The sequence below is a fragment of the Papaver somniferum genome, chromosome 5, assembly GCF_003573695.1.
Source record: "Papaver somniferum cultivar HN1 chromosome 5, ASM357369v1, whole genome shotgun sequence".
NCBI classification, from domain to species: domain Eukaryota; kingdom Viridiplantae; phylum Streptophyta; class Magnoliopsida; order Ranunculales; family Papaveraceae; genus Papaver; species Papaver somniferum.
The window spans coordinates 197,080,664-197,101,689 of NC_039362.1; positions in this window are offsets into that span (position 1 = coordinate 197,080,664).

A 21,026-nucleotide genomic window follows, 5' to 3' on the forward strand; every position below is an offset into this window, starting at 1 on the left:
ATCTGTTCTTTTTGTTTGTCAGTAATAATGTCGAAATTTATGGGCCTAGCATGTTGGCTTCTTGGATTAACGATCCTCTTTAATGAAGATTCGGTTGAAGGAAGAATGATTACGAATGATGTGAATGACAAAGCAATAGTTAAAACCATTACGGTAAAATATATTGTTATTCATTATATCTAGGCGTATTCATTGATTGTAATTGTATATACTTATCTCATTGGATTTCATATTATAGGTTGGAGCTGATGAGATTATCGATTGTTATGATGTTTATAGACAACCTAGTCTTAATCATCCTTTACTTCGTAATCATACAATACAGGTATAGATATTTCCTCCTTTTTTTGGTTGTACTTTTCCTCGTGATTGTATGTTTTCAATCTCCTAAAAAATATTATCTTTATATTATTATTCACTGTTATAAAACAGATGACACCAAGTTCGTATCCAAAAGGAATGAAATTAGATAATTTTGGGACACTTCAGCTTACACAAACTTGGCAAAAGTATGGATCATGTCCCGATGGAACAATCCCTATTCGGAGGACAGGAAAATATTACAAACACACACCTGTACATAAACATAATCCTTCAAAATTGTCATCGTATGAAACTCATGATATATCACAAAAAGATACTTCGGAGGTGCACGAGGTATATATAATTACATATCATTGTCATTAATTTATTATTATTATTGTTATTGTTATTATTATTATGTATATGTGTGTATGTATAGTTATACTAATCAAGTTTTTGTACAGTACGCGACAATCCATGTGTTAGGAAATTTTCAAGGAGCACAAGCAAAAATAAATCTTTGGAAACCGGTAACCGAAACGAGAAACGAAATAAGTGTATCCCAAATTTGGGTTGCAGCCGGTGAATTCAGCGTTGTCAATACCATTGAACTCGGGTGGATAGTAAGTTATAAGTCTAAAATCATACATAAAAGAACTTATATCCTCTGGTGAAACAACTTTAAAATTCATTTCTGTTTTCAATTAGGTGGACCCAATATTATACGGTGACGACCATACCAGATTTTTCATATACTGGACGGTAAGTTTTATTTCCTTTGTTACAAAGAATGGCATGGTGGCGAGGATATCTAAAAAGGACATCTCAGTATTTCTTTCTTAAGAAGATCAACTTACTTAATTATTTATTATCCATTTAGGCGGCTGGATACAATAACTCAGGTTGCTACAACAACGATTGTGATGGGTTTGTGCTCACAACCTCAAATATATGCCTTGGTGGTGACTTCTCTGAGGTTTCTACGTTTAATGGTACCCAAAAAGATGCTACCTTCGGTGTTCACAAGGTAAGACAATAGAAATGATTAATTTTAATACCTCATTATCAATTTTGATCTCAAATAAACATTGATAATTTGGCAGGACCAAAAAACCGGAAACTGGTGGGTACGATTACAAGGTATTGATGTCGGTTATTATCCTAGTTCTCTCTTCAACAAATTATCAAAGATGACAGATAGAATCAATTTTGGCGGAGAAATCCTTAATACCAAAAGTAATGGACGACATACTTCGACTCAAATGGGTAGCGGTCATTTTCCTTCTGAAGGTGGTTTGAAAACATCGAGTTATTTTAATGAAATTCAAGTAGTTGACGAAAATAATGTGGCGAGAGATCCTCAAGATTATGAGAAACACATCACGAATCCAGACTGTTACGATCTGAGGATCCACAACAATCATGATACAAATGGTTTCGGTTTTAATTACGGAGGTCCTGGCTATAATGCTAAATGTCCATGATTAAATATCATTCAATTTTCGAAGCATACATATGGCAATAACTATATGTAAGGTCAAAAAAATATTTATTCTATTTTCTTGAATACTATATCTGAGATTTTTGTTTATCATAAGTAGGTTCTTTACCATTTTTATTCAGAGTTCAATAATAACTCATGTTAAAATAATAATCCCTCTTGTTAAAGAGTCTCTATAAGGCCTAGTTAATCTAGTCACATTATTAAGCAACTATGATTATTTTCTTATCACCTTCTAATGCATTGGTGTGACATCCAAGCAAAATTTTCAGGACTTTCAAGTAGCATTTTTTCCCCTACTAGAACATAACAAAGAAAATTTGGGGATTTTCTTAGGGTTTTTGGATCTCAATTTTGATAGGGGGTGGCTTCTTCAATTTCTCACATTCGTTCATCACTAACAAATGATATCTTGATTGAGATATTTACTTATCTTCCTCTGAATTCAATCTACAAGTTCAAATATCTCTCCAAGGTATGGTTATCTAACCTCTCAAACCCTTATTTCAAGATCAAATGGTACCGAATCAATCATAGGCATCTCCCATGGATACTATATTATTCAATTATTTATCGAGATGATGGGAAAAGTTCGAAATATAAGACCGAATATCTTGATTTACATTCAGGGTTTATGTCCACAAATGAACAAGTTATGATGACGTTGCGAGTCTGTTGAAAAGTGAAGGGTTGCACGTTACCGATGTGAATCTCTTCACTGTTTGAAGAGATGGAAGAAGGAAGGAGAAGAGTTAAGTTCCATCAATCTCTAACTTTGTTTTCCGGAGTCAAAGACTATTTGAAGGAGCTGGTGATAAATTCAAATTACAGAAACAAGTGTATATCGAAGATGAGAGCGAGTAAGAATCAAATATTTGTAGATTTTGATATATTTCTCATTGGTTCCAATATTGTTTGTTGTAGGATACGTTTTTTCCCTCATTGTAGTAATATGTTATTAGTTACTACCACCCGTGAATTATTTGAGATTACTGATACTTTGTTAATTGGGGTTACTAGCTTCATCATTTTGATTTTCAAAGGGTTATCAATTAGGCCTAAATTGGGGTACTAGTTCCATTACTACTCCCTCCTTCCCAAATTAGATGACCTAGTTGTAATTTGTACAATTCTTAAGACACAAAGTAGAATGATGAATTTCATCTTTATAGATAGTTGCTAGTAAAATTTAGAAATGATTTATCTCTCAAACTATACAACGGATATTCTTTAGCTTTATATTATTGGAAAACATTTTAAAACACCTACTAATGAATGTATCAACTATACATATTTCTTATACAAATAAATAATCAATTAAAAGGGTAATTTTAGAAATATTTTATCGTTTGATGATAATGTGGTATAAGAGAATGTACTGGATGAGAATGTACTGGTAGACCGAGATTTTTAACTACGCGAGAAACAATATAATTATCCACACTTCCACCATTAATTATCATATTACAAATCTTACCACCAATATAACACTTTGATCTAAATATAATGTGTCTTTGAGAAGGGCATGGTTGTGTTAGAAGAAGAGGACGAATCATACCAATAAAATCGTCTTCATTTTGAGTTGCAGGTGAATCTTCTTCATCGAGTTCATTAAAATCATCATTGACTTCATTAATGAACTGAGTATCGCCAATAAAAGAATTGAATTTCCGACACTCACTCGAAGTGTGGCCATGTTGTTGATATTTATTGCATTTGTCTCCCCGAAATTTAGCATAAACATTATTGTTCTTTTGTTGTGGTGGAAATTGTTGTTTATTTCTGGTATAAAAAACGATTTCCAGAAGTAGTAGTTTTGTTGAACAGCTTGAATCTCCATTAGGGTGGGTAATTAAAATAGGTGCAGTATTCAAAGGTGTATTAGAGTTTGGTTGACGATATGCATGGGTAACATCATCTTGATATGAAGACTTTGAATAATATGTTAGAGTAATTTCTTGAGAATAATTTGGAGATGAAATAGTAGTTATGTAATTAACTTGATAGCGACCATATCTAGGTTGCGAGATCTTAGCTGAATGAAGAAGTCGACGCCTGTTGAATAGCTTCAACCATGGTGAATACTGACTGAACCATTCCCTGTTGAATCAGAGAATTCAAACCTTCTATAAATCTTGCTACTAGTTGTTCTTCTGACTCATGCAGTTGATTACGAGTAATAAGATTATATAATTCTGCTACATATTCTTCGACTAATTGTGCTCCCTATTGTTGATGGTGGTTTTTAGCTGAGGGTTAAAATCGTAAAACTGTACATCTGACATGACGTCACTATGACCATTAGCACATTTATTGAACCAATCAGCATGCCTACGTAAGAATTACTGGGTACCTTTTTTTACACGGGTCATGTTCCACGGCAGAACCCTTAAAATTGACTGACATCCCAAACCCTAATTCTCATGCTACCGCGCCAAGGCATGCCAACCATGCCAGCCGCACCACTGTGCCAATGGAAAACCATGTCGTCCACGTTTACCGCGCCAAGGCGTGCCAACCATGCCAGCCGCACCACCGTGCCAATGGCAAACCATGCCAGCCACATCTCCGCGCCAAGGCATGCAAACCATGCCAGCCGCACCACTGTGTCAATGGCAAACATGCCAGCCACATCTCCGCGCCAAGGCATGCCAACCATGCTAGCTGCACCACTGTGCCAATGGCAAACCATGCCAGCAACATCTCTGCGCGCCAAGGCATGCCAACCATGCCATCCGCACCACTGTGCCAATGGAAAACCATGCCAGCCACATCTCCGCGCCAAGGCATGCCAACCATGCCAGCCGCACCACTGTGCCAATGGCAAACCATGCCAGCCACATCTCTGCGCCAAGGCATGCCAACCGCACCATGTGCCAACGGCATGCCAAGCCCTTGGCCCCATCATGCCAATCCAAAAGGCACCTTGCCTTGTCCCTATCCATGCTAGCCACACCATGCGCTCATGGCATTCGAAATTCGTGGCCCCACTATACCATGCTGGCCTTCCCTATGCAGCTACCAAAACGAAGGCGTGCGACAATCTACGGTCTCCCTTCAATCCCAGGAGCAAATCCTAGCCTTCCAAGGTTACCAGACAATACATGGTAACCTTTGACCCAAAACCCTAGTTTGGCCACGCCAAACCACGCCAAGGAATGCCATGCCAATGGCGTGCCAACCTTGCCGCGCCACCATGCTGGCCTTTCCTATGCGGCTACCAAAACGAAGGCGTGCGACAATCAACGGTCTCCCTTCAATCCGAGGAGAAAATCCTAGCCGCCCAAGATTACCAGACAACGCATGGTAACCTTTGACCCAAAATCCTAGTTTGGCCACGCCAAACCGCGCCAAGGCATGCCATGCCATTGGCGTGCCAACCTTGTCGCGCCACCATGCTGGCCTTCCCTATGCGGCTACCAAAACGAAGGCGTGCGACAATCAACGGTCGCCCTTCAATCCCAGGAGAAAATCCTCGCCATCCAAGGTTACCAGACGACGCATGGTAACCTTTGACCCAAAACCCTAGTTTGGACACGTCAAACCGCGCCAAGGCATTCCATGCTAATGGCATGCCAACCTTGTCGCGGCACCATGTTGGCCTTCCCTATGCGGCTACAAAAACGAAGGCGTACGATAATCAACGGTCGTCCTTCAATCCCAATAGCAAATCCTAGTCGTCCAAGGTTACCAAACAACGCATTGTAACCTTTGACCCAAAACCCTAGCTTGGTCACACCAAACCGCGCCAAGGCATGCCATGCCAATGGCATGCCAACCTTGCCGCGCCACCATGGTGGCCTTCACTATGCATCTACCAAAAACAAAAGCGTGCGACGATCAACGACTACCTTTCCTCTTAAGATGCATAATCTCGACCGTCGAAGGTCACCAAGCCAGCAAGTCTCCCAAGATCGACCTTCTAGGCGACAACAATATGCTACATGTTTTCCACGAAAAAATTCGAGACATCAACACATATCACAAACTGGGGGATCCTCTTTGGGTATTGGTTTGGCGGTTTACAGCGTGCGGCGTAAACTACGCCCGTCATAAGGAAGTGTCATAAGGATGAGGAGGTTAGTAAATACAGGGAGTAATGGTGAAACGTGCTCTTTTATGGAACATCAATTCCATGCATTAACGGTTACCACCTCCTCCCATTTACTCACCCATTTTTTCCATTCCTTAATAAGACCAGAGTACGTTTCACTTTGACTTGTATAAATAGGTCTTACCTATTTCCACCGAACAACAAGTTCAGTCAGGAGCAATGCAACACTCAGAAACATTCGCTAGCTTTCCATCTGTGAGCTTCTCATTTTCTGATACAAGTCGTGAAATAACTACTCTTTTAGAATCAACCTGGTCTCAACACTTTCTTCGCTTCCCTCCCAAAAACCAACCCATTTTCCTTCACTTTGTGACCGAAGCACGTCTGGAATGGCCATTTCTCAGTTTAGGCCGGATTTGTACAGATTGATCTCTCGAATCTAAAGTACTCCCTTGCAGTACATTGTTTAGGGTGTAAACTCGTTTCTCACCCACACACCCGAAATCATCGAAATCAGCAGAAACCGTTTTCACCCTCAAACACCTGTCTACAGATTTGAAGTTTAATAAACAATTGTTGTTTGTAATCTTGAAGAAGGAATTTAGCTCGCAGTAACTTGTGCATGCGATCCCAAGTACGAATAGGAGCCTTTGAAGTGATAATTTTGTCTTCACATAATTTCTCCCACCAAGCAGCAGCACCTCCTTTAAGCTTATATGCAACAAGTCGAACTTTAGAATGATATGGAATCTCCATGAATTGAAAGAAAACCTCAACTTCATAAAACCAATCTAAAAGTTCTTCAATTATTACACTGCCATTAAAACTTGGCATGTTGGCCTTCAATTGGTATTCAGTAAAGAACTGTAAGGATTTTGTGATGAAGACTTAAGCTTTTTATCTTAAATCCAAATTATTTCTTGGTTTTCTTTTTGAATATGTTCATCCTCACTGTCATTAATCTAAAGAACAGAACTCTTCTTTGGGGTACAACCAATAAATCCTTCATGTTGTAGGTTTTTCTTAATTTGTTGCATAATGTCATCGGGAATATCATCATGGTGCACAAATGTATTCTTCTTTGATGATGATGGTTTCTTAGCTTCAACCAGGAGCATTAAAGTTTATTCGATGATGATGATGATGGTTTCGTCTTCAATCTTAAGAATAGTAACAACCTTGTCTAGAATCAGATAAATATCTTCAAACTTATTTTCAGAACTTGCAAACTTATTAAAGCAAGTTTTCTCTAACTTTGTTAGGTTATCTGAAACCGTAGCAATATTTGTATTAATTGTAGCTATATATACCATCTTTAGCAGCATTACTAGCTGTAGTACTTGTAGTAATAAGATTGGTAAGATTGGTGATAGCAGTGTCGAAAGCTTCTTGAGTAACGTTGCCAGCCATAGAGGTAATTTTTTTTATTGAAAATAGGGTTGCGGAAGTTTTAAAAACAGGTTCTAGTAAAAGTTGAAAAACCTAAACTAAGCGGATGATACCAATTAATATGGTATAAGAGAAAGAAAGCAATGCATAGATTTTTGTAGGTTAAAAAAAAGTGAATTGAGTAAGAAGAAGAAGAAGCGTAGAAATTAGAGGAAGAAGAATATAGTTTGATAGTAATAATCGATTGATAAAAGTTGTATTTTACACAAGAACAAGAATATTCTTTATATAGGCTTAAGAAAACAATTAAACTAGGAAACGTAAACCGAAAAGGAAATCTAAAAGATTCCTAAAATAAGGAAAGACATAAACAAAAACAAATTTAGAATCTAAGTTTCTATGTGGAATCTTCTGGAACATGTATATGCCCTGCATCAGATGATATAGGTTATCTATTTTGGGACAGAACTTAAAATTAATTAGGTCATCTAATTTGGGACAGATGGAGCAAGCATATTATTCCATGATCAAGAGCCGCATAAACCATGCACTTACTTAAATCAGACCGCTAGATAGTTTTAGTACACTAGTTTTAGTTTTACACAAACATAATATATGCATCAATAGTGCTACTATTACTACTATTAATAAAAAAATTGATAAGAATCTACCTTATAGAGGAGGGAAAAATCATGGAGTTATGCCCAAGTAGGAAGAAGCTGATGGCGGGTATACTATGTGTTGGTGGTCGAGATGAAATAATAAAAGATGTCAAGCATGAAAGGAAAGAGCCAGTTAAGCTAGCTAAGGACGCTCTCTATGAACCCACAACCATTACCAGAGAAAATGAACCAACCTCCTTAAATGATGAGGGAGGACATAGGCAAGTCATCCTTGGCTACTAAACTAATCAAGACTCCTTCCTTCATGTAAGACCTCTTCTCTTTTACCACGCTCCTACATGTAATTCCAATTGGAGTGATGATGATGAGTGTTAATTTTTTCAACCTACTTATTTATATAGGTCTTATAAGAGGGGCATCCAAGACACTATTCGAATTTCAATTCTGACTTAGTAAGTTGGTTGTGGGTGTCCATATGGATAATATTCTCATATCTGATATTCTCCATTTTACCGAGCATACAGCCAAGCTTATATATCTTAGCAACTTGCTGATGTTCTCTGATAAGAAAAATTTTGTATAAATTTTGACCTATAAGTTACAAAGTAACACTATACCAAATCGAGGTTTTTGTTACAGGGTACTTCTGTTACTTTTTAAATTTGTAACACATACAAACAGAATGCTGTGATAATAATTGTTATCGCTTATTGTAACAGTTTTTACTGTGACAAATATTGATTACAGCACACTTGATAACCGATACACAATTAAACAGCAACGGTTGATCTAATTTTAAGATAGCAACACGTGTCTAATTTGTCACAATAATTCCAACAGTTTTATGTGTTTGTGATGATAAGCACGAAAGTGCTACATTTTATACCCATATTTATATTAGCTAGGACTCAATATTTTGACTAATGACACTATTTTAGTGCTTTTGCAGAAAGTACAAGTGAATTCGATCATCTAGCGAATAAACATCAAAATGTGAGACTTAATGGTGAAGCGAGTCGATGTCAGCACACTAATGCCACCTAAGATTGGTCAGGAGTGACTTTATTATTGTTAGCATAAGAATGGAAGAATATCACCTCCATGACCACATGCAAATGAAGAAAAAGGAAAGATTAATATATCTTGTCCTTACATAAGTTCTCTTGCTATATTTATATAAAGAATCTGAAGGAATATTTGAAGTCAACTGACGTCATTTTCCAAATACAGTTAAGGAGGGACCCAGCACATGCAAGAAAATATCATGCTTTCTAAATGAAATCCATTTACTATGGAGAGTAGAGATTCGGTGATACTTTACAATGTCTCGTCATATTTTGACACGCGGCACAACATCATTGAGAGAATTTATATTTTCATGACATATGGCAGACTTCTATTGGGAGGTGATGTGGCGACGAAGAAGAAAAACGTGAATTCATTTGTGAGCTATATTTATGTGTTGTTTCAAAATATACGAGGGAGGCGCGGCTAGACGGACGTTTCGCAGTCTAGGGTTTGGAGTTTTTCTTCTCCATTTTTGCTTAGCTATTTGATTTTAATCTTTTTATGATTTTTTGTGAAAGCCATGGCTAGCTAAAGCTATGTTAGGGTCTAGGTAGAACCCAATTTTATTATGAAAACTCTATATTTATATGCTTAATAATGAGTTGATTGATTAGTAGTTTTTCTTCATTTGGCTTGGTATTCTATTGTTGATGTGATTTTCTAGATTATTTATTCTTTTTAATTGATACTACGTGCTTCGGTTAAATCCCTTGACGTGGTATACAAGGATACATAGGTAATGCTTTAGAATCACTACTCATAAAGCGAAGACAACTATAGCGGAGAAACAATATTTGAAAAAGCATGGAATATACTTTTAAGATTAGTAGAGTTTGCATAATTAATTTGTGGAAACCGAAAATCCTAATAACCCACACTTGTTTTGTTTATCTTTAAATTAATTATCATTTCATTTTGTTCCGAATTTCTAAAAATCCTTAAAACATTATCTTGTTGATTATTTAATTTTTGGTATTAGTTTGTAGAGTATTGCACACTCCCTGTGGGAACGAACCGCATTTGCTATCTATATTACTATTGACCTGTGCGCTTGCGGATATAATTGGGTTTCATTTGATCATTAAATTTGGTTATCTAAAATCTACATCAAGTTTTTGGCGCCGCTGCCGGGGAGTGGTAGCAAAATACTTGCTAGTTGATATCATTGTATATAGCTTATTTTTAATTTTTGTAAATAATTTATTTTTATTGTTCTTTTAGTTCTTTTTACGCAGTTTGTTTGATTTTTTTAGGTATTTTAGTCTGAAGTGCGGGCGAAAAGATAATATACACTCGCAAGACATTTGCAAGAGCCACTTGGGAGATCCATTAGAGGTTTGCTTAGCTCATTTTGGGTATGATTTTGATGACGATAGTGTTATTTGTAAAGTCAATGCCTTTTTAGACTCCACACCGTTGTTAGACACTAATAAATGGAAACCCAAACTAGAACCTCTAGTTTTGTCCGAGTCTCGACTAGTTCCATCAGTCGAGGATGCTCCGACCTTGATCCATAAGTCATTAAGTTCTGAATTTTTTCGTCTCGATGATATTGATAATGAAACCGTTTTAGATGATAATGGGTCTATAAGTCGTGATATTATTACTCCATTGAGGCCTTGTTCAGAGAGTGCATTTGAACCAACATATGTTTGTGTGCCCGACTTAGCTGAATTTGAACCAATATCAGTCGTGGAAGTTATTTCCGCTGACTTAGAACCTGATTTAGGGAGTACAAAAACTGTTCAATTCTTTAAACAATCTTTACTAATTATCTGCGAACTTGATTTACTTCATATTGAATTTTCGAATTATGTTTTAAATAAGATTGAATTCAGTTTTATCTCTCTGGGTACTAATATTGCTTACTGCGGGTTCATGTTTATGACTAATCATATTAATTGGGTTGATCCCCAACTTTTCAGACTCTATATATATGATTGGCAGCTTACTTTGGGGTATCAACCTCATTTTGTTTGAGATTATGTGTTATTGAAAGCAGGGAAACAATACATTTCGCTTCGTGGGAGTCAACCCATCAGATTTGTTCCCTTTTCCCTATCTTTTATTTTTATTTGTTTATTTATTTATTTTTTGCAATTTTTAATTTCCCACCTTGATTTGTACATTGGATGACTCAATTACATTGAGGACAATGTAATATTTAAGTGTGGGGGAGTGGCACTTTGGTTAGGATTTAAAAAAAAAAATTATGACCAGCTGTGTAGCGGGTCTAAAAAAAATAAATGATCAGCTGTGTAGCGGGTCTTACAAAAAATATTATTATCGTTATGGTTTTTAGGGTCATGACCAGCTGTGTAGCGGATCTAAAAAAACAAGAAAAAAAATGATATGACCAGCTGTGTAGCGGGTCTCTATATTCATATGACCGGCTGTGTAGCGGGACAATTCTTTGTTTTGCTCGAGGACTAGCAAAATATAAGTGTGGGGGTGTTAATTAGCACGAAAGTGCTACATTTTATACTCATATTTATATTAGCTAGGACTCAATATTTTGACTAATGACACTATTTTAGTGTTTTTGGAGAAAGTACAAGTGAATTCGATCATCTAGCGAATAAACATCAAAATGTGAGACTTAATGGTGAAGCGAGTCGATGTCAGCACACTAATGCCACCTAAGATTGGTCAAGAGTGACTTTATTATTGTTAGCATAAGAATGGAAGAATATCACCTCCATAACTACATGAAAATGAAGAAAAAGGAAAGATTAATATATCTTGTCCTTTTATAAGTTCTCTTGTTGTATTTATATAAAGAATCTGAAGGAATATTTGAAGCCAACTGACGTCATTTTGCAAATACAGTTAAGGTGGGACCCAGCACATGCAAGAAAATATCATGCTTTCTAAATGAAATTCATATACTATGGAAAGTGGAGATCAGGTGATACTTTACAATGTCTCGTCATATTATTACACACGGCACAACATCATTGGGTGAATTTATATTTTCATGACATGTGGCAGACTTATATTGGGAGGTGATGTGGCGACGAAGAAGAAAAACGTGAATTCACTTGTGATCTATATTAATGTTGTTTCAAAATATACGAGGGAGGCGCGTCTAGACGGCCGTTTCGCAGTCTAGGGTTTGGAGTTTTTCTTCTCCATTTTTGCTTATCTATTTGATTTTAAGCTTTTTATGGTTTTTTGTGAAAGCCATGGCTAGCTAAAGCTATGTTAGGGTCTAGGTAGAACCCAATTTTATTATGAAAACTCTATATTTATATGCTTAATAATGAGTTGATTGATTAGTAGTTTTTCTTCATTTGGCTTGGTATTCTATTGTTGATGTGATTTTCTAGATTATTTATGCTTTTGAATTGATACTACGTGCTTCGGTTAAATCCCTTGACGTGGTATGAAAGGATAGATAGGTAATGTTTTAGAATCACTACTCATGAAGCGAAGACAACTATAGCGGAGAAACAGTATTTGAAAAAGAATGGAATAAACTTTTAAAGATTAGTAGAGTTTGCATAATTAATTGGTGGAAACCGAAAATCCTAATAACCCACACTTGTTTTGTTTATCTTTAAATTATTTATCATTTCATTTTGTTCCGAATTTCTAAAAATCCTTAAAACATTATCTTGTTGATTATTTAATTTTTGGTATTAGTTGGTAGAGTATTTCACACTCCCTGTGGGAACGAACCGCATTTGCTATCTATATTACTATTGACCTGTGCGCTTGCGGATATAACTGGGTTTCATTTAGTCATTAATTTTGGTTATCTAAAATCTACATCAAGTGAATTTCGCAACGATTCAGTAGAGGACACGTGTCCCTTTTGTGACGGTTACAGTACCTATTGGTTGTAACAAATCATTCTATGACACGTGTCTCAGTAGCTACAGTTACTCTTGTTTGCAACAATCACTAAGATGCCACGTGTCACAAAACTAACACTTTATGTAACGTTTATATTTGTTAAATTAATCTTTGCAACAATTCTAAAGAAAACACGTGTCTTTATTTAGTCACAGTTTTCAAAAATTGATCCAGTTATTTTCGTTATAATCCTAGTTACATTTAAATAAAACAAATTGGTGACCGGAACCTTTCGGAGTTTAGGGCTACAGACCACAGCTGTGATCGTCTTATTATCGTCTCCCAGCAAAGAAATATCTTCATTGTATGCCCCCAAGAAACCAATTTTACATTTTCGGTGCTTGAACACCAACCTGTGACGGATACAAGAAAAAAAATCAGCTAGCTTCAATGAATGCAGATTCACTAATTCAGAAATAAAGAAAGAGAGATCAGATGGTGCATGTTAAAGCCTAGAGTAAATTTGAGTTTGAATAATACCCGACTGGTGAAGACAGTTGTGAACGGCTCGAGCCATGCTTGAAGGCTATAGTGAATACCTTGAGTCATCCCTTGGCTGGTGATGGCGAGGTCGAATTCCTAGAATCATGCTTGGCTGGTGAAGGCGAGGGCGAATTCACAGAGTCATGCCTGATTAGTGAAGGTGATATCGAATACGTTGAACTGCACCTGGCTGGTGAAGGTGAGAGGGTGAACTGCGCCTGGATGGTGAAGGTGATCTTGAATACTTTGAACTGTGGGTGGCCGGTGAAGCTGATCTTGAATACCTTGAACTGCGCCTGGACGGCGAAGGTGATCTAGAATGTTCCTTCGCTTCAGCAGCATCTTCCGCGCCATGAAACTTCACAAATCCAAAGCCTTGTGGCTCACTATAAACCTCCATCCAAACAGCTCTTATCAGTATCTATTGTAAATTATAGTTCAACAGCAGATATACACTCATAAACTCCCTTCAAAACAGTAGGATATCATTCACAAAAGTAAGTTGAAATGCCTACATTATTAATTCACATAAATAATAGTTACATCTCTATTTGTAACTGCACTCACTTGCTTGAAGCTCCTAATTCATATCAGGGAAGTTGGGAAAATACATAGGAGGTTCAAGTTTGTCACTATACTTCCTGAAAGGAAAAAAAAAAAAAACTTAGCTATACAAGTTATCTGACAGAATATATCAACTTCCTAAACCCTCTGCTATTAGCCACTAAAATAGGTGGTGGAACCTTTTTATTTCCTTTGTACTACCATTGAATCATTACTAAAACTAAGATAAGAGTAAGTACAAACCAAACCATCTTCATACCTTATTATCAAAATCAGAAAAACTTGCATGCGGAGCTGTGCCAACAGATGGTTTAGGTCCATAATAGGGTGCTGAACTTTGCTTGAAACTTCTAGAAGGACTGGGACTGGGTTTAGTGCAGGAGGAATTTTCCGCTGCTGCACTATAAAGTGGTGGAGGAAGAGGAACCCTCTCTACTGATTTGCTGTTTCGAGAACTGCTTGAACAAAAAAATAAAGGACCGGGTGCCAGTTAGATTATGTTCAAACACCCACAGCCAAAATACTTGCAATGGTCTAAAGAAAAAAACTCTAGAAACACAAACAAAGTAACAATCATGATTAAGCCTTGCCAGTAAAGCGTAATCGCGAAGCACACAGATTAGTCCAAGCAAATACCTGGAAATTATAGAAAGCACGAGCAGGGATGTTATCATAAAAAAAGATTCATCGTCTGCTAACTTAAGCTCTTCCCTATAAAATATATAGCACTTAGAATGGAAGTCCTTGCTTCATATCAATTAAGCACAGGAACAATAAACCAAAATTCAAATGCGCTAAAAGTTATTCATACAAATAATTCATATCGATTAAAAATATATGCCAAAAGATAGTCCTGTTTACAGGGTAGGGTGCCACATTCTGTTGATCAGATGTTAATAAATTGACCACAAGTAGCTACCTTCAAAGGCCGCTCTGCTTAGTCTTTTGGGCATAAAATAGCAAAGTCGAAATCATGGATCATGCAAGCAGCTAGCTATGGGTATATACAAAAATACACAAAACAATAAGACCATGAATTTATATCCTGAATTCCTACATCATCCTAGAAAACAATAAAAATTAAACACAAAGATCTTCACTCATAAGACAGCACTATAAATTCTGCCGTTTCACTTAGAATCCTCAAGATCTCCAATACAATTATGCTGAACAACAATTTATAAACCCAACATCTGAATCATTTAGAAACCCATATAATTATATAAAAACTTTCAAAACCATCACCATACATAATCTAAATAAAAACCCTGAAACTTAAAAAAAAAATCTGGATCTAATTGCTTCATTAACACAGGAGTAAAACAATTTGACTTCTATAACTTCGTTAAAAAAAATTGAAAGATGAGGGAGAAGTTATACCTGAGATGCTTCAAAAAATGCAAGTGAAGATTTTGAATCTTCTTCAACTGATTGCTAAAAAAAAAAATGATACTTAAGACCCTATCCAAAAAATCAAACCCTACCTTAAACATTGAAAATAGAGAAAATACATTACAAACCCTAACTTTACCTAAACATAGGAAAATAGAAACACGATGAAGCATATGCTAATTGGACAAACATCATCCTACTGATTGTGTTCTTAAACCTGTATAGTGAAACCAAAGCGAATTTTGAAGTTTTTAATTACCTCTTTGTCTGCCATCCATCCCTGCAACTACAATTTCTCCATTACAAAACAAAACACCTTCTCAACAAATTTCTTTCGGAAGCAAAAAAAAATAAAAAGTATCATAAATCCACGTCATCTTCCATTTTCTTATCAATTGTCTTAGACCCATGCGCAACCACAGTAAAACCCATATCATTGATCATTACTGATTGAGAACTTTGTTATTTCGTCCACAATACCCGACCCAGCTTAATTGCTAGTCCAGCGGGAAATAACATTTATCTGGAGGTCCAAAAAAAGGTTTGAGCAGCGAAAATTACTTCTTTACCCATTATATTTCACATGCGAACACAGTCACGTTTCTCCTAAATCAGTGTTTTCTTTACAGTTTTCTTTACAGATTCAAAGCCAACATCGATATAAACTAGGGCACTCAGTAAAAATCAAAATCAAAACCAACAACGATTTAACCCCTGAAATCGAAAACTCAGAAATCAAAAGTAACCCGAATCTGAAAAGAAATCATCAACAGGATCATTACAATCTTCATCTAACCTAAATCATCAAAACCCATAGATCTGAAAATTGATTTCTACTCAAATCGACAAAAAATGGTTATAACAAGAACAAATGTAAGAAAAATAAATTAGTTTCGGTTCTCAACCAAAATCAAAGAAGAAGAAGAAGAAATCAATTGAATCAACATCAAATAAAAAGAAGAAAATATATTGATACTCAACCAAAATCAAAAAGATCTGGGTTTTCATCCAAAAAAAAAAAGGTACTGATTCTAATTTGTTTCTATCTATGAAATGTTTTTACTTCTAATTTTGTTTATTTTTTGTACTAATTTTCTTATATGATCCTATAATACATACATATCAGTATATACTGATAAAAACCCCTTGATATGTACTTCCCCTTTTACTGCATCTGATCTTACAATATATATCAGTATGTACAAACAAAAATCCTTGATATGTATTGTAGGATATGAACCGTCGGTAATTTATCTTACATAGATATAAGGTACATATTAACATGTACTGCTTAAACCTTTGTATGCTTGATATGTACCAGGTAAACCCTTGATATGTATTGTATATTTTGAAATTTCCTCATATGAACCTATAGTACATACTGAAATGTACTGTTAAAAACCTTTGATATGTACTGATCAATTGTTGTGTATGATCATACTCATACAATACATATCAATATGTAATGCATGTATCATAGTCTTTAACTTTTGCAGTTCATATTATGTTTTGTATGATCCCACAGTACACATTAGTATGTACTGTTAGAAATCCTAGTTTATATTCTGATATGTGCTGTTGAAAGTACTTTGTTGTTGAATTAGTACATATCAACATGTAATGATGGATATATATGACCAGTTCATGTTATTTCTAGTAGATACGGGTTAATCTTATGTTATAATATGTACTAACATGCAAATTGGTATGTACTAATCGAAAAACTGACTTCTAACAATTCATATCCACCAGTAAATATCAACATGTACAGTTGGATAAGTTTGTAATTTAGGTTTCTGATGCTTGTTGATTATACAGGTAAATGACTATGTGGGTTTGTGGTGCTTGTGGTAGCTTTGTAGTCAATGGTGTTGGTGGAGGTGTAGACGCTAGGTGATAGTGCTGGAGATGGTAATAGCTTTGCTGGTGAGCATTGATATAGTGCTGATAAGGGAGTTGTGGTTGGGTACGGATCGGTAATTGGTTACGGGAGCAGTGTGGCAGTGGAAAAACTAGTAGTTGTGGTGTTCGTTTAATCCTTTGTTTGCTTATATGTTTTTCAATTGTAACTAGCTAATGAAGAGTTATTGTACAATAAGTAATGTTTTCTCTTTTTTTTGTGTGTTTTGTATGGTATGTCATGGTTTATGACCAATATTCTTCTCAACGCAAAATGTCAAAAAAAAAAAAATTGATCTATAAAGTAGATTATGTACGGATATTGATATATACTGAATCATTTTGTTGTGTTGGATTTTTTTTTTGCAAGTAACACAATGGTTGAGTACGTTATCGTCTCTTATATTATTTTTCCTGTCATTATTTTGTAATATTTTGCAATATTGTACCGTTGTTCTAAATTCTTTGTTTGAATTTGTAGTTTTGCAACATACTAGTCTGCATAAAGACGATTGAAAAAGAGTACGAAGCCTCTTTAAGAAAACAACAATACATATCTGCAAAAAAAGAGTATGAAGACTCAAATACAAGCAGTACATATATGTATGTACTGTAAAACCTTGCGCGCAAATAAGAAAACTGAAATTTTAACTCAAGACTATTTTTAATATAAAAAGGTCTGCAATTTAGTACAACAGGGTCTACAGAAAAAAAAAAAAAAAAACTTAGCTTCAATATTTCTTATAGTACTGCAACATACGAATCGTATGAACTTGAAATGAAAGACTAAAAAGAGTATGAAGCCTTATCTAATAGCAGTAGATATCTACCCGTACTACAAACATGATACTTAAAAGAAAATTCTGCCATAAACATAACTTATCCAACTTTAGTACATATTGTATCACCCGATACATATCAATATGTATACAGTGAAACTTTAGTACATATCTACTGAGCAAAAACCTAGTTCATATTGATATGTACCAAGTGAAATTTAGTAGATATCACACATTTGATATCGTCTCCTTGTTTGATGAGCACGCTGATGGTGCCAACTCCTGCAGACCCCATTATGCAATATTAGGTAAACATCACAGAGAACAAAATAATAATAGGAAAAAACAAAAGTTCGAAAACAAAAATAATCCCAAATGACAGTATGTATCAATATGAATCACTACGTGTACAAGCATCTTAGTTAACTATCTTACCTAACCTAGTACATATTGATATGTACTGAGCGAAAACCTAGTAGATTTCGATATGTACTAAGTGAACTCCTAGTAGATTTTGAGTGATTTTGTGTAGAATTAAGTGCAGTTTCTGCAAAGACTGATAAGCATATCATTGCAGAATATGTACCTATCATTGCAAAAAACTACAAGGGTTCAGCCGACTGAAGAGATGTTAAAACTAAGATTAAAATCATCTGAGTTCCGTATATTCACTAACCCATTCGATTCGTCTTCCAAAGAAGCCTCAGTTCTGAAAACCGGCAAATCAACGTATTGAGATGTACTGTGCAAAAACCTAATAGGCATTGATATGTACTGCATAAAAAGCTAGCAGACATTAATATGTACTAAGTGAAAACCTAGTACGTATCGATATGTACTGCATAAAAACACAAAAAATAGGTGTTAAAGCGCGAGGCGACTTTTTAAAACCATGGCTTGCACCACTAATCTAACATGCTGATTAAAGGTAATTCGAGTTAACTAGTGATTTTCCAAACAAACTAATAACAAATTCACCATATGAGACTTACAATGAGTAACATACACACGAATGTCTAAGGTATAAGTCATATTCAACCCTTTAGCCTTAAAAGCAACGCACAATTAAAATTTTGAGCCTAGTAATATCTAAGGTATACAATATCACTGAAAGAAACATCAAACGAACAAGAAAAGGCTATTGAACGCATTAAAATCTCAAAAAGGAATCCACTTGTATTCTAATATGATGATACTTCCAATTTACTTCGGTATTCCACTCAATCCTCGCAAGAGGCAGAGCAAACTAGTCTAGTGATGGTATAAAAATCAAATATTGAGCCTGGTCATGTAAACTGATCCAAATTATAATACATAACACAAACCAAAAAACTTAAAAAAGCAAAACTATTGAAGATAGTAAAAGCAGGTCACCTGAAAGATATCAGCAAAACTCTTTTGCTTACCGGCAAATCCTTCTAACCTAGAGAACCCAATGTGTCCATTACAATCACTCCCATGGAAGAACCTTTTATCGATTTCAGTATCAAATTCATTCAAAACAAGTAGATCCAATTCAATTAAAACAAGGTATGAATCTATGAATAACAAAAAGATAGAAAAAAACAGATCCAATTCGATTAAAACTCATAAATAAAATAGAAATTAAGAACAAAAAAAATCAGATTTGATGAGATAAAACCTAACTTACCATAATAACGATTCGAAAAACCTAACGAAAATCGCCATCAACACAGAATAGATCGAGAAATCGTCATCATCAGAGAAGAGATCGAGAACTCTGTTTGTATTGAACTGAAGTATATCATCTCTATCAGTATTATACACAAAAGGGTGATTTTCGGCATTTAAGAAAAGGCAACATAACGTCTCGCACGTTTTATGGACGACCGAGTAAAGAATCTGGTCCAAAAACATGTTTTTGGACCAGCGATTCAATTTATTTTAGTACTGGACCACACACTAAGCGGTTCTTCTAAAACTGGATTAACCAGTAATTCCTAGTTACTGATTTCTCAACATTCCCAGCTGCAGCTTCAAGAATATGGCATCAGATTCAAACCCCTCCATTGATTTTTTTTGTCAATAACAACCATCAGCAGAACCCATCTTCTATTCCTTCTTCTTTTTCCTGAATTCCTCTCTTTGCCATGAAAGAAGGAAAATTAAAAATCGATTAAACAAAAATTAGAGTGATAAAACTTGATTTGAAAGAAAACCCAATTCATAACAGAGTATCTATTATTCAATTTCAACACAATTATTCATATGTAAAACCCCCAATAAAAATCCCCAAATTTATGAAACCCTAAGTTTTCAATTTTGTTAAAATTCATGAAAAAACTGAAACTTAAGTAGGAAATTAAGAATGATCCATACCTAATTCAGTAATAATCACTAATTTCTCTAGGTACTGATTAGTTTTGAACTGAATCGTATTAAAAAAAAATTGCATGGTGTAGATTCTTATGATTTTCTTCTGGAAATGTCTTTTTACTCTTTCTGGCCAATACTGATGTATTTGGCTGAATCACTATTGCTGCTCGAAAGTAGATGAAGGTAAACGGTTGATGGGAAAGAAATTGGTGTCAAGGTTGAAGAGAAAAGAGGAGGAAAAAATAGCAGGTATAGGTTTCTCTATCGGGTTTCAGTCTCTGCTCTTGGTTTAGAAAATCAAACCAAACGGGTGTTAGGGTTTCAGTCGAAGGAGGAGAAGATGGGGTGAGGGAGGCGGATAAGGATTAAGATTTAGGTTTCTGATTTTAGTTTTCATTTTCTCTCTCTTCTAACTATAAATAGAAACCTATTGTTACAGTGCACTAGAGCTGGATGACTAGTGTCTTCGACACCCATCTGATTGGTTTCAGAAGATCAAATGGTTAACTTCTTACCACGTGTCACAAATCATCGGACGGCTCTCCTTGTTTTAAATTAGGTGGTGCAATTTATCACTTGTCAGTCACTTACCGAACCATGTGACATCATCTTACGAAATTACATTTATTCCGACGCATATTACACTAAATCCAAAACATATTGTACTAGAATGAATATGGATCCGGAAAATGAGAAATTAATCTTGAGAAATTGAAAGTTGACCTCCAATTAGATGCAAATCAGAACAATCTATAAGAACGAAAATAAATCGAAAG